Source organism: Haliotis asinina, chromosome 14, assembly GCF_037392515.1.
Source record: "Haliotis asinina isolate JCU_RB_2024 chromosome 14, JCU_Hal_asi_v2, whole genome shotgun sequence".
Lineage (NCBI taxonomy): Eukaryota > Metazoa > Mollusca > Gastropoda > Lepetellida > Haliotidae > Haliotis > Haliotis asinina.
The window spans coordinates 32,280,151-32,292,799 of record NC_090293.1 but is presented as its reverse complement, the minus strand read 5'-3'; the positions used below and the strand labels follow the sequence as shown (position 1 = coordinate 32,292,799).

At 40.5% G+C, this 12,649-nt stretch overlaps 1 protein-coding gene across 1 annotated transcript in view; it reads left to right on the top strand.

Moving 5' to 3' along the window:
• Positions 1–10,916: 10,916 nt before the first annotated feature.
• The window catches only part of LOC137261899 (lipoxygenase homology domain-containing protein 1-like), a 101,940-nt gene continuing 100,207 nt past the window's right edge, over positions 10,917–12,649 (top strand). The window contains exon 1 of the mRNA XM_067799705.1: positions 10,917–11,148. The gene's annotated coding sequence lies outside the window, so the exon portion shown is untranslated. The remainder of the gene's footprint in view (positions 11,149–12,649) is intronic.

Here is a 12,649-nt window from a genome sequence, read left to right as displayed (position 1 = left end):
TGTTGATCACTGGATTTTCTGGCCCAAACTTGATTATTTACAGACCATCGACATAATGCTGAGTGGGGTAAAACTTAACTCACTTCAGTATTGCCACTGTGAATGGGTCTGGACAAGCAGACCAGATGAATGCCAAAAAGTTATGAATAAATGAAGACTGACTGTTTGTGAGAAAGGTTGTAATAGGTGAGCTACAGTACCTCCCCAATGAAAGCTATAGTGTTGAATGAACTATGTCAAACTAGTGTCACTGAAGAGATCCGTAGCTTTTACTCCCGTACAAACAAAATTTTATGTATAATACACATGTATTTCGTTTCTCCTAAATGTTGAACGTTGAAGAGGAAGAGACCCGTGATCCTAAGTAACCCATGCTTGTCGTAAGAGGCGACAAACGGGATTGGTCTGACTTGTCTGACACCTCATCGTATTCCAATTGCGTAGATCGATGCTCATGCTGTTGATCACTGGACTGACTGGTCCAGACTCGATTATTTACAGACCGTCGCCACATAGGCTGGAATATTGCTGCGCCGTAAAACTAAACTCACTCATCCATTGAAGAGGAACAAATTTTATGGCTTTACAATTTCTTAATTGCAGTACATGTGGTGTTTGGGTGGAGATGATACTGTCGTTATCAAGTAAGTTATGAAGAAACTCAAAAACGTTGTTTGGCAGGCGAGGTTTCCGGATATCTGAGAGTCCGGATAAGCGGTGTTGTTTATTTGCCGGCGGATGCGTGGTTTACATCGCGATAGGATTAATAACCTCTGAAATTCTCTTCGTCATGTCAAAGTGACACGCAGTGTGAATTTTAGGTACCAAATTTCCTCTAATTAATGCAACAAGGACGCCATTTCTTTAGAATAAAAACAGGCTCTTAATTGTTAAAGAGGGCATACAGGCCCTGAAACAAACATGTCCAAGAAAGCCCATGCAAGTCTAGAGGATCGACTAACAGGATCGAGTGGTCAACTTCGCTGACATAGTTGACACATGTTATTGGTTCCGAATCCCGCAAATCGATGCTCATCCAGACGCGCTTATTTACAGACAACCGCCATATTGCTGAGTATGGCGTAAAACTAAACTCACTCACTTCAGAATCGCCACTGTTACTGGACCATTGACTGAACTACGACAATCGTGCCGGATGAATGCCAAATAACAGTAATGAGTGAACGAAAAACGGCTGGTAGTGAGAAAAGTTGTAAAAGGTAAACTACGGTACCTCCCCAATGGAGAAACCGATAGTGTTACGTGAACTAAATATCGTATCAGTGTAAACACAGGAAGACAACGCAATGCAGTACATGCTGTTGTGCCCTTTAACTGATTCCAATAGTGCAGGTTTGAGGGTGCTTCACATGTGTGTGTCGCAGAAGGATGGTCATTTTTGGGGCATATTAGTAATATAGTTGTTTTACAACAAAGCAACCTATCAACAACCAAAGGTCGGACGTAATAACCCACAGTTATTCATGGAGTGTGTCTTTTGGCCTGGGGTGACGTTTCAATCCTATAAGCATATGGGGGTGGTGGTATAGTGGTTACAACTTTCGCTGGTCACGCCGAAGATCGTGTTCAATTCCCCACATGGTTACAATGTGTGAAGCAAACTTCTGCTGTCCCAGCTGTGACATTGTTGAAATATTGCTAACACATTTACTTACTCAACCCTGTAGCGCCAGACCACTCTGATACCATCCCCGATATCTCCAGGGTAAACGTTCCGATAACTCTCCACTACTAGGAGTGATGCTCTGATACTTGCTCCAGAAGTACCAGAACAATGTTAATGTGTTACCTTGACCCGTACGATCCCCCGATCTGTTCCCTACTGAACATGTCCCGAATGTAATGGAGAGACGTTTACGTCGTCTTCCGAATCCTCCAACACTTCAGGAACCCAGCTAAATCCTTCGGATATGGAATGATCTTCCAAGAATTTTCAGCAAAGTTTACTTACCTCAGTGAGTCCAAGGTGCCAGGGCTGCTTCAATGCACATGAACACTCTTGCAACTGACTGTGTGATCTTGCTTTTGAACCCTCTCCAACGCTTATGGATTGTTAGTCGTCACTAAATTTTGTCTTTCCATGTGATAACATTTCATTATTGTATATTTCTAGCTTCTAAAAGCAGCACAGCTAAACAAGGCTCGAATACAAGTTTTATTTGTTCTGGCAACTAATTTCACAATGTTCTGATACTATCCACTACTTGCACCCTCCATACTTTGCCTGTCTTTATAAAACTTGGTATGGTACTATGATTAGTATAACTAAGAAACATTCACAGATTTTCTGAAAAAAAACGCGTCCAAGGTGGATTACAAATAATGATTTAACCCTTTTAGCTTCACGATAGTTAGTAAAGTAGTAAAGCCAATCGCTTTATTTTCTTCGTCACCAACAAGTTTTGCTTTAGTGTAAAATTTATTGCCACAGTTTGTTCTAAATTTTACTTTACATAGAGTTTATATAAAGGGAAAGTCGGTGTTGAGTCCACATCAATCTGTCCATCAAGATTTCAGTATGCTTTATCAATTTGGATTGGTTCAGTCTGTAAAAAAAATATTAAATATTGTTTCCATGTGGCCGATGTATTGCCGTGGTCGGTGAATCAATGAACCAGCGTCACTTCAAGGGGTAAGTGTATGAACGACACAAAGGCGGAAAGTCGGATGTAGGCGGCCAAACGCTAAATATGCCACATACTAATTGCAGATCTCCGCAGTTCACGTACGGTGTGTATTTACCCAAATGACAACGAATATTTGGCAAATGCCCTGCTCGACTGACACTCCAAGCATTAATTTACGTTTACACGGCGTTCAACAGATCCTACACCCTGAAGGTGTTGTGCCTGGTGATATACACATCAACACTCAATGTCAACATGCTTAGATAATGAAATGTGAACCTAGTCTCGCATACACACGTTTAAGTAGAGACGAGACTTAAGACCACGGGGCCCTGTGCCAAGGACGATGTACACAAACACAGGGAGTATGGTGAACACAGCTTTGTGAGACAGTCACTCCCAAGGCTTTTTGTCATGTTTTCAGTTTCAAAGGCATGAATGTAAATTTAAATAGCCATAATTCCTTACCGTGAATGTACGAGTGGTATATATTACACGTCGTATTTATTCACTTGTCTGTAATTGTACACATAGAGTGTGTAGTGAGATGTACATCTGGCCCCAGCTTACAACCCTGGGTGTCGAAGTTCTATACAGGTCAGCTTATGACAGCCATGCAGCTCTGTCAACGATCATGCATTTGTGTTGTGCCTCCGTATAGCTACAAGGTGTCACCATGTCCCCCTTCTGTGACAAATACACCTGGCACTTGGTCCCTGTATGGCATTCATACACATTGTGCTTGGCTGCATGGTGGTTCTTGGGCCCCTATCTGTGACAAGTGCACATGGTACTTATTCCCCTACCTGTGACAGGTGTACCTGGTACATGGCCCCCTATCTGTGACAGGTGCACCTGGTACTTGGTCCCCTATCTGTGATAGGTGCACCTGGTACTTGGTCCCCTATCTTAACAGGTTTACCCTGTACGTGGTCCCTTTCTGCGACAGGTGCACCTGGTACTTGGTCCCCTATCTGTGACAGGAGCACCTGGTACTTGGCCTCAGTCTTTGACAGGCGCAGCTGGTACTTGGTCCCCTATCTGTGACGGATGCACGTCCTTATGCTCCTGCATGGTGGTACTTTGCTTCTATATGTGACGGATGAACCTTGCAACAATACTGATGTTGCTACCCATGAGAACGCCCATGTCACCCAGCCTCTAGAACCCAGTGACCACACATGGAATTCACTCTACCTACATCGCCTAGATTTTAGATCGATGCAAACGTCACACCTATCTAAACAGAACCCCTTGAAGAATATTCTATATGATTAACCATCGTCCAAGGTATGGTATACCATAACTCCCACGGTAAATATTGACTGGCAAATCGAAAGCACGATCAATAACACTGTCCACTGGTTGTAGATGATGAATAAACTATCGACCACAGCTATAGATAGAACAAATAAGTTTACAGGTTAGATATGAGCATAATTAACTCAAATTGTAGCTTCAGGTCCCACTGTCCCATCATAAAACAATTTCACCGAAACATCAAAGGCTCTTAATCACATCTTTGATGTATGGCAACATATCAGTATGTCCTGGTATAATCCGGATCGTTTAATCGGGACCAACCGCGTCGATAAAACATGGCGTTCGACACGCCACAATGAACAGACACGTCAATAAGGAAATAAACAGTTACATGTACGACGTGAGAATTTACATTTTTCAAAGCAGACTTAAAACCAGTTTTAAAATTAATGTAGAAAACATTCTAAAGAAATGGCACCGCTGATATCTACATGTTGAATTGGTTGTAAAATATCATTGATTTTGCTTCGCTCCAGTTGGTCCAGTGAGTTCTGTCGTAATATCATGACACAGCTCTGATGAAATATTCATAACGCTGGCGTTCCCTGTACAACATGCCTTGGTATATCACTCGCGTATCACTTGTATAATTTATAATATACATGCTCAGGCCAAATATATTTCTATTGTCTGTTTCAGAGAAGAGGGACATGGCTAGGTGGGGAGATTAAACTGACAGTTAAAAATGGTTATGTATTCGAACATTAACACACCAGCAATGTTCCAGATATATATGTAGGCAGTCTGAAAATAATCGTACCTGGACGTCACCACCGAACAATCCAGTGATCAACAACATGAGCATGGATCTACGCAATTGAAATACGATGACATGTGTCAGCACATGTCAGCAAGTCTGAATACCCGACCCGTTAGTCGCCTCTTACGACAAGCATGGGTTATGATTTTGCTGTCGATCATTGGATTGTTTGGTCCAGACTCGATTAATTACAGATAGAGTAGCTCGAATATTGCTGAGTGCGGCGTGAGACTGAGCTCACTCACTGAAGGAAATGTCCGACTGTCCGAAGCAAACTAAACGTCCGTGACATCAAAGGGTTACAAGATTTATCGATTTTCCGGTTATATTCAGTAGAGAGATCGTCAATTTGTTACATGTCCCTGTCAAGTTCCGAGGCATCTGCACTGTCCAAGATAGACGGTGTTTTCAACTGTTTCGTATTTCTCTCTCAGCAGTATCTCTCAGCTCTAGTTGACGGGGTCTGAGTGGCTAAAGCGATCCCTCGCCATGCCGAAGACCCAGGTTCAATTCCCCACATGGGAAGCCCATTTTTGATGTCCCTGCTGTGATATTGCTGGAATATTGCTAAAAGCTCACTCACTCTCATCCTTGTTCATGTTTACCGAAGCGGCCTTAATATGCACTCCACTGTCATGCTTTGGAATCCTGGTTTTCCGAGAAAAGTGGCTTTCTCGTTTTTATAGGAGCTTCTTCTTCTGTTTAAATCCGAACCATACATGCACCAGTCATGTTATACGATCACGACCGTTAGAAATTCGAGCCTGGGCGAGACAATCCTGTGATTCACATAGTTCACTGCAGCTCTAGGGTTTCTTTGTACACTTGCTTGTTTGGTTTTTATTTCTTTGTGTGCTTGTTTATTTGTGCTTGTGTTTGTTTGTTGGCTGTTGAATGCTACATTCAGAAATATTCCAACTGAATGGATATTCCAGTCTGTAAATAAAACCTCGGTGAAATGTCGTTTATCGAATCTTAGGACAGGCTGAAGATCACTTCCAACACAATTGTGAGAAAGCCCTCCAAGGCTTCGAGTGAAACAGACAATCAACCAAGTTGTTTTTCAAATTATATATTAATGAAGGCAATGTCTAAATCATAACTTAAGAAACTGGAGTGTCCAGTATTAAACTATACCCATGACGGTCCGGGGTAGAATAGACCTTCAGCAACCCATGCTTGCCATAACAGGCGACTATGATTGTCGTAAGTGGCAACTAACGCGATCGGGTGGTCACTGCGGCGTGAAAGTAAACTCACTCACTCAGTCAGTACGTGTTTTGGGTGGTCAGTATTTTTTGCCGTGGTTGAGTTGAAATGGCAGTACTTTCGGCGACTCGAACAGGGAAACAAGAGATCGAGGTCTATGCCTCTGTGACCCACACATGTGTAGCGCCCTCAAACCTACAAGTTTGGCCTCATTTAAGATCACAACAGACATGCGCATGTTTCATTGCCTTGTCTTCCTGTGTTGACATTGCTACAACATAGTTCGCATAACACTATCACCACAAGGGAGGTACCGTAGTTCACCTTTTACATCCGTTCTCACTACCAGCCTTTTTTTCTCGTTCATTCTGTCTGAGCCTGCATGGGGGTCTGTGACAGTGGCGTCCCTGAAGCCTATATGATTTATAAATGAGAATTATTGATACCTATTCCGCGAGGGAGGGGTGGGGGTGGGGGTGGGATTTTTTTGTACCCAGAAATGAAGGGTACAAGTATACCCTGCGCCATTTATAGATTAGCAAATAGTCTCTTAAATGAAAATATTTACAGAGAAAAAAAGGAGCCCTCAGACTTCCTTGACTAGGCACATTATCTAGACTTTCGTGGGCTTTCTTGGATATGTTTGTTTCTGGGTCTGTATGATAGACTACGCTATCTCCAACAAGAGCCTGTTAGTATTCTATAAATGTGGCGGCCATGCTGCATTAATTAGCGGAAAGTTGGTACCTAGAATTCACACTGCGTGTCACTTTGACATGATGAAGAGAAATTCAGAGGTTATCAATCCTGCCGTGATATAAACCATGCATCCGCCGGCGAAAAAAGTGAAGCCCCGCTTATCCGGACTCTAAGATATTCAGAAACCTTGCCTGACAAACAACGTTTCTGAGTTTCTTCATCACTTACTTGATAACGGTGTTAGCATCTACACCGAAACGTCGCATCTATTGCTATAACGAAGTTGCCGTTCCATAGAATTTGTTCCTCTTCAAGAGTGAGTTTAGTTTTACGCAGCACTCAGCAATATCAGCTCTCAGCAATATCAGCACTCCCCAATATTCCGGCTTCATCTCGGCGGTCTGTAAATATTCGAGTCTGAACCAAACAATCAAATGATCAACAGCATGAGCATCGACCGGGAATGCGATGACATTAGTCGCCTCTAACGACAAGCATCTATGGGCTACTGAAGATCAAATCTAACTGGGATCTTCGCGTTCAGCGTTCAGGAGAAACGAAATATACTTCCAGTTTTGTACAGTGGAATTCAACTTTGGGATGAAATTGTACAAACAAACCTTCTTGGAATAACTGCAGAGAAGCTATGTGTGAACAGGCGAGACCCCATGAATGACACAAATCAATTTATTTTAATGATACGAATGTTCAACAAAGCAGCTGAATGCTGATCGTAATTCCGCGTGTCACTTTAGTGCTAATATCGTAGCTGTATGTGTAAACGGCTGACATTTTGTGTCCATTTGACTTTTTTTTTACTTCTTATTTATACACTACGACCATATAGTTTAAAGAAATATTTTTAACAATGTGTCAAAAGACGTCATGTGAAAAAAAGGTTTATCGCGGTCAAAATCAGCAACATTATTTAACAGTTTATAAATTTCTTTTTCACACGTTTGAAAAGCGTTTCGTCTCAAGAAGAGTGATTCCTCGCACTCTAACACAAACACTGATACAATTATTGCAAACATCGCAAGTGGTAAAACACCGGTCCAGGTAGACACAGAAAGGTATTTGTAATTAAAACAAGTCATCTATTTTCTTATAAACTAATGGGCGTTTGCAGACGCGTTCGCGCCACGCCGAAGATCTGGGTTCGATTCTTGGCATGTATTTTTATGTTTGTTTGTTTGTTTGGGGGTTTTTTTCAATCATGAACTGACAGTATTTAAATTAAGCCACAAACTGAGAATACTCTTAAAACCTAAATCAGCGTAAAACCACGCTTATACTCTTATTACGTGTAATTATTCATGATCAAATGATCGACAATAGTTTTGAAAAAAGACCTGGGGATAAACGAGGTTCTACACCCTGTGATGCTGGTTATTGTGTCCACTAGGATATAAAACTGTGTAACATTTCCTAAACAGCTCAGACAGGTTTATCGTGAACCCTCCTCGGTCGTCGAGAACCACCTGTGTTCTGTCGTCCACCCATTGTTCTCTATACCTTGGAAGCGGTGCTTTTGATCTCGAGTTCAGCCATGTTACCTGTCAACACCTGTGCTTACATAATGGTTTATGGCAGGTGACTATAATTACCTTGTTGGTCTAGGGACACGGGGAGGTTCTGTGTTCTATCGTGCCACTGATCGCAGCCAAAGACGATTGTAGGTTGAATCTATACATTGGCCTGATTCTTATTCAGCGCAACGGCCTTGAACTCATAGGTTTCATGAAAGTTGTAAAACTCGGAGAGTTGAAGCTGATGCAACCAAAACAAACATTTCAGATATATACAAAGCGGCAGCATGTAACTAATCGATTTTAGACCGGACAATCCAGTGATGACGATATGACATTCATCACCATCCGTTCTCATTGATCGCATCTCACACGAAGCACAAATGGTTGAAGATCTGATCAGATTGGGATCTTCGATACGTAATATGACGAAAAATAATTATCAAAACGGATTCGAACCAAACATATTCACTCCCACAAACTCAAATATTAAGTTCGTTTTAAGAAAAGTAATTTCGTGCGACCTACATTCGTTGGTTTCACCACAGGGACTTGAATCGCTTAGAAACAGCAGTCGAAAAAAATATATGTGTATAGACCCTACCCTAGTACCTTTTATATAGTACTAGGGTAGGGTCTATACACATATTTGTCTTTCGAGTGCTGTTTCTAAGCGATACAAGTCCCTGTGGGTTTCACATTAATTTCAGACTAGCTGTGCGCATCTACTGGTCAATTCCGCTTTGGACGTACGTTTACCGATAGTGTAAACACACGCTAAAGAAACCGAAAAATCAAACCAAATACATAGTTTTATGTCTATTACAACTTATTTTTATACCTGTATGTACAAAAGACCGGGAGTAGAAAAATAAATAGGTTGATTTATGTCAATAAGTTCTTGTATAAACACATCTCGCCACCACCGTTCTTCCCGCACATCCCCTTCTCACAACTATCAAAGCACACATTTCTGATGCAGTTGCAACCAAAACAGCACATCAATACCTGAAAAGCATATGTAAATTGATATATTTAGTCAGCTATGAACAGTTGTCACTCGTAAATAATTATTATTTAATCACTTTGTTTTGAGTGCATTTATACTATCGGCATGCGTACGTCCAAAGCGGAATTGACCAGTAGATATTTTTACACGCTCTGATATGATGATAGGAAATTGAAATTTTGATACATATTTATCTGTTATTACATATGGTATTAAATGTGTTATTACACATTTCACACTGGTTCATTGGGCATGATTATCATTGTCGTTGTTTATTATTGGCGTATTATTGCCGTTGTTTGTTGTATTAATCATCATTGTGAACTGCAAAATAGAGAATACTAAACTACGTCCCATGTAATACCATATTCATGAAACGAGTGAATGGTTTGGTATCTAACGAGCTACAGCCGATACCATTCACGAGTTTGGTATCTAACGAGCGAAAGCCGATACCATTCACGAGTTTGGTATCTAACGAGCTAAAGCCGATACCATTCACGAGTGTGGTATCTAACGAGCGAACGCCGGTACCATTCACGAGTTTCATAAAAATGGTGTTACATCTGACTTAGTTTAGTATTTTAGTTATTACTCGCCCAACATTAGCACATTAATATCGAGCAAAGTACTTCCTTCCTGAGAATTCAACGACTGTGATGACACTCAGCTTTCAATCAATCAAGGTCTAACACTTCTGTGACAGGGTATTAGCATTGTGACGTCATAACTTTGACGTCATACATACGGCATCACGCGATGGTATTACACAATGTGTAATAACTTTGTAATATAATTAAATAGTGATATCTTCGACGGGTGAGTAATAAATACGTTTAAAACATTCTCTGGGACAAATTACAGTCGTAGATGTTGTCGATGCTGTTGAAAATTGTTTAAAATCAAGTTGTTATCCTTGTAATGAGTGAGTGAGTTTAGCTTTACACAGCACTGAGCAATATTCCAGCTATATGGCGGCGGTCTGTAAATAATCGAGTCTGGACCAGACAATCCAGTGATCAACAACATGAGCATCGATCTGCGCAATTGGGAACTGATGACATCTGTCAACCAAGTCAGCGAGTCTGACCACCCGATCCCGTTAGTCGCCTCTTACGAGCAGCTGTGTATAAGTATTACTTTTTATTTATTTTTCCGTTTATTTTTCATTTTTTATTAGTGTGTGTGTGGTATATATGCGTGTGCGTAGGCGTTGGTAATTTTACTTTCTCTCGTCACAGATAACACCAGCCCCCCAGCGTGATTCATAGAATAGCTGATTGATTTTACAACCAGTACCAGGAGCAATGTGGCGACAGAACGAAAATCCACGATCTGTTCTAACGAGTCTGGCAATCATATGTTCACTGCAAGATCTCAATAAAACACAATATAAGACGGTATTTAATAACCAGAAGATTCGTATCTGCCATAAGTATCTCCATTCAGCACAAACTAGAACCTGGTATTCCCCTAAACCAGGTGACGCGCGTCCAATAAAAATTAATCTTTTAACGCTCACAGTTTATATTAATTATGAATAGAAGTTAGCGATCATAGCACCGTTAACTTTAGATATGTCGTAGGGTATTGTTTCATTGAGTTGAGCTTGAGTCTTCTTTGGAAAAAAATTACGACCTAAGCAGTTTACTTATGAGCGTAATCTTACTCATCATCTAGAAATACCTCACAGCCGGGTCTGTCCGGGAATTAGGCAAATCCGAGTACGCATGCGGACTAGGTCTTATGGCAACCATACAAACAATAGTAAATTTAGACCGCTGCACGTGTAGGAAGGTTCGCCACGGGATAAAGGATACATGGATACTTATTGAGGATGAACATATCAGAATACTACGAGATGTAAACATGTAAGAAAAAACATAAAAGTATATAGCGCCTCGAAGTCTTCAAGCCACGGCCTGTCAACGATTGTCACCGGATTGTCGCTGACTGGTGACCTAAATTCAGGTAAATCGTTCAGCCACTGTTTACCATGGAAACGGCGTAATTATTGCTTTGTACGGTCAATGATTCACATAGTATGACTGTTATAAGAAGTATGTCCTATGTCTTATATGCATTTGTCACTTAAATTTTAATTAACACAGGAAGGCAACTCACAGGTGCGTGTCCCGTTATGATTCTGCCGGGGGCTCTGAACCATGGAGAATAGTTCATATTAATCGATTCTTTGCGGAAGGTGTGGTTAGTTTTGACTGTAAATGCCCATAGTCTTTGTTTTATTTGTTTGTTTTTGTTTACCAGCTTCAACTGTTACCAGGCTGCGATTGTACTCATTTGAATTTCCTATTCTCATAATCCAAACAGAATCTAAGCATATTTGAATAATCGTTCGAATTATCATTAAAATAACATTTCTCAAGGCAGTAGCTTGTTTTACTACATTGTTTAAACAATATGACACTGATTAATGTCTCTGTGCTTCCCCACCTGTTCTGAGAAAAAGTTGCTCCAAGGTAAATAAATCCCATGAGTTTATTCCATTTTATTCAGCAATATCAGAGTGCACTGACTATTCCCCTGTAAGGTGTTGAAAACAGTGTGTTTGCCTGTAAGACGTTATAAACAGGAAATAATTAAACAATGCTCTTTGATGTCATATATTATATACTTTGACCTATATACTTCAGGTAGCAAACCGTATGAATTCCTGTTGCACATGAAAGGAACTGGGAAAGACTTCCACGCATATCCCCCTAAATTTTAACAGTGAGGAAACATCAGCATTTTTATATGTCATTCTCAATGCTAAGATACAATTAAAGAAAGGTGTTTAAACTCATTGTTAGCACATGAGGAATATATATTCAGATGATATGATTTGACTTGAATGAAATTTAAGAGGGGATGCAGGCGAAAGTCTTTCCAGGAATTATCTTATGATGAATCAAAATAATGATTTAAAACTGTAACTAATTTTACAGCAGCAGTCATGAATGTATCTCTTTCAGATTTCTTTGACAAAATGATACTACAATTAAACTGACTGCAGATAAATTGAAGTCAAGTTTATTTTGGCATTCGTCACAAGACATTGTTGTTACCCTGCACACTGGGACAGTATGGCAGTAATATGGCTTGGTGTTTAAGTCATCAAAAATTGTAATTAAAATTTCAAAACAATTTTTAAGTTTACTCAATATATGACATCTACTTAAAGTGAGTGAGTTTTACTTTTGTGCAGTTTTTTGCAATATTCCAGCAATATCATGGTGTGGGACACAAGAAGTAGACTGCACATTATACCCATTTGGGAATCGAACACAGGTCTTCAGCATGACAAGCAAAGGCTTTGACCGCTTGGCTACCTACCATTCTTCATCTACTTATAGACTTAAAGCATGCAGGAACAGAAGTATTATAAGAAGTGTGGCACAGGGCCTAGACTCTTAAAGCTCACTTCGCGCCAAGATAGTTGCGAGTTAATGTCAATGCATGGCACTTGCGA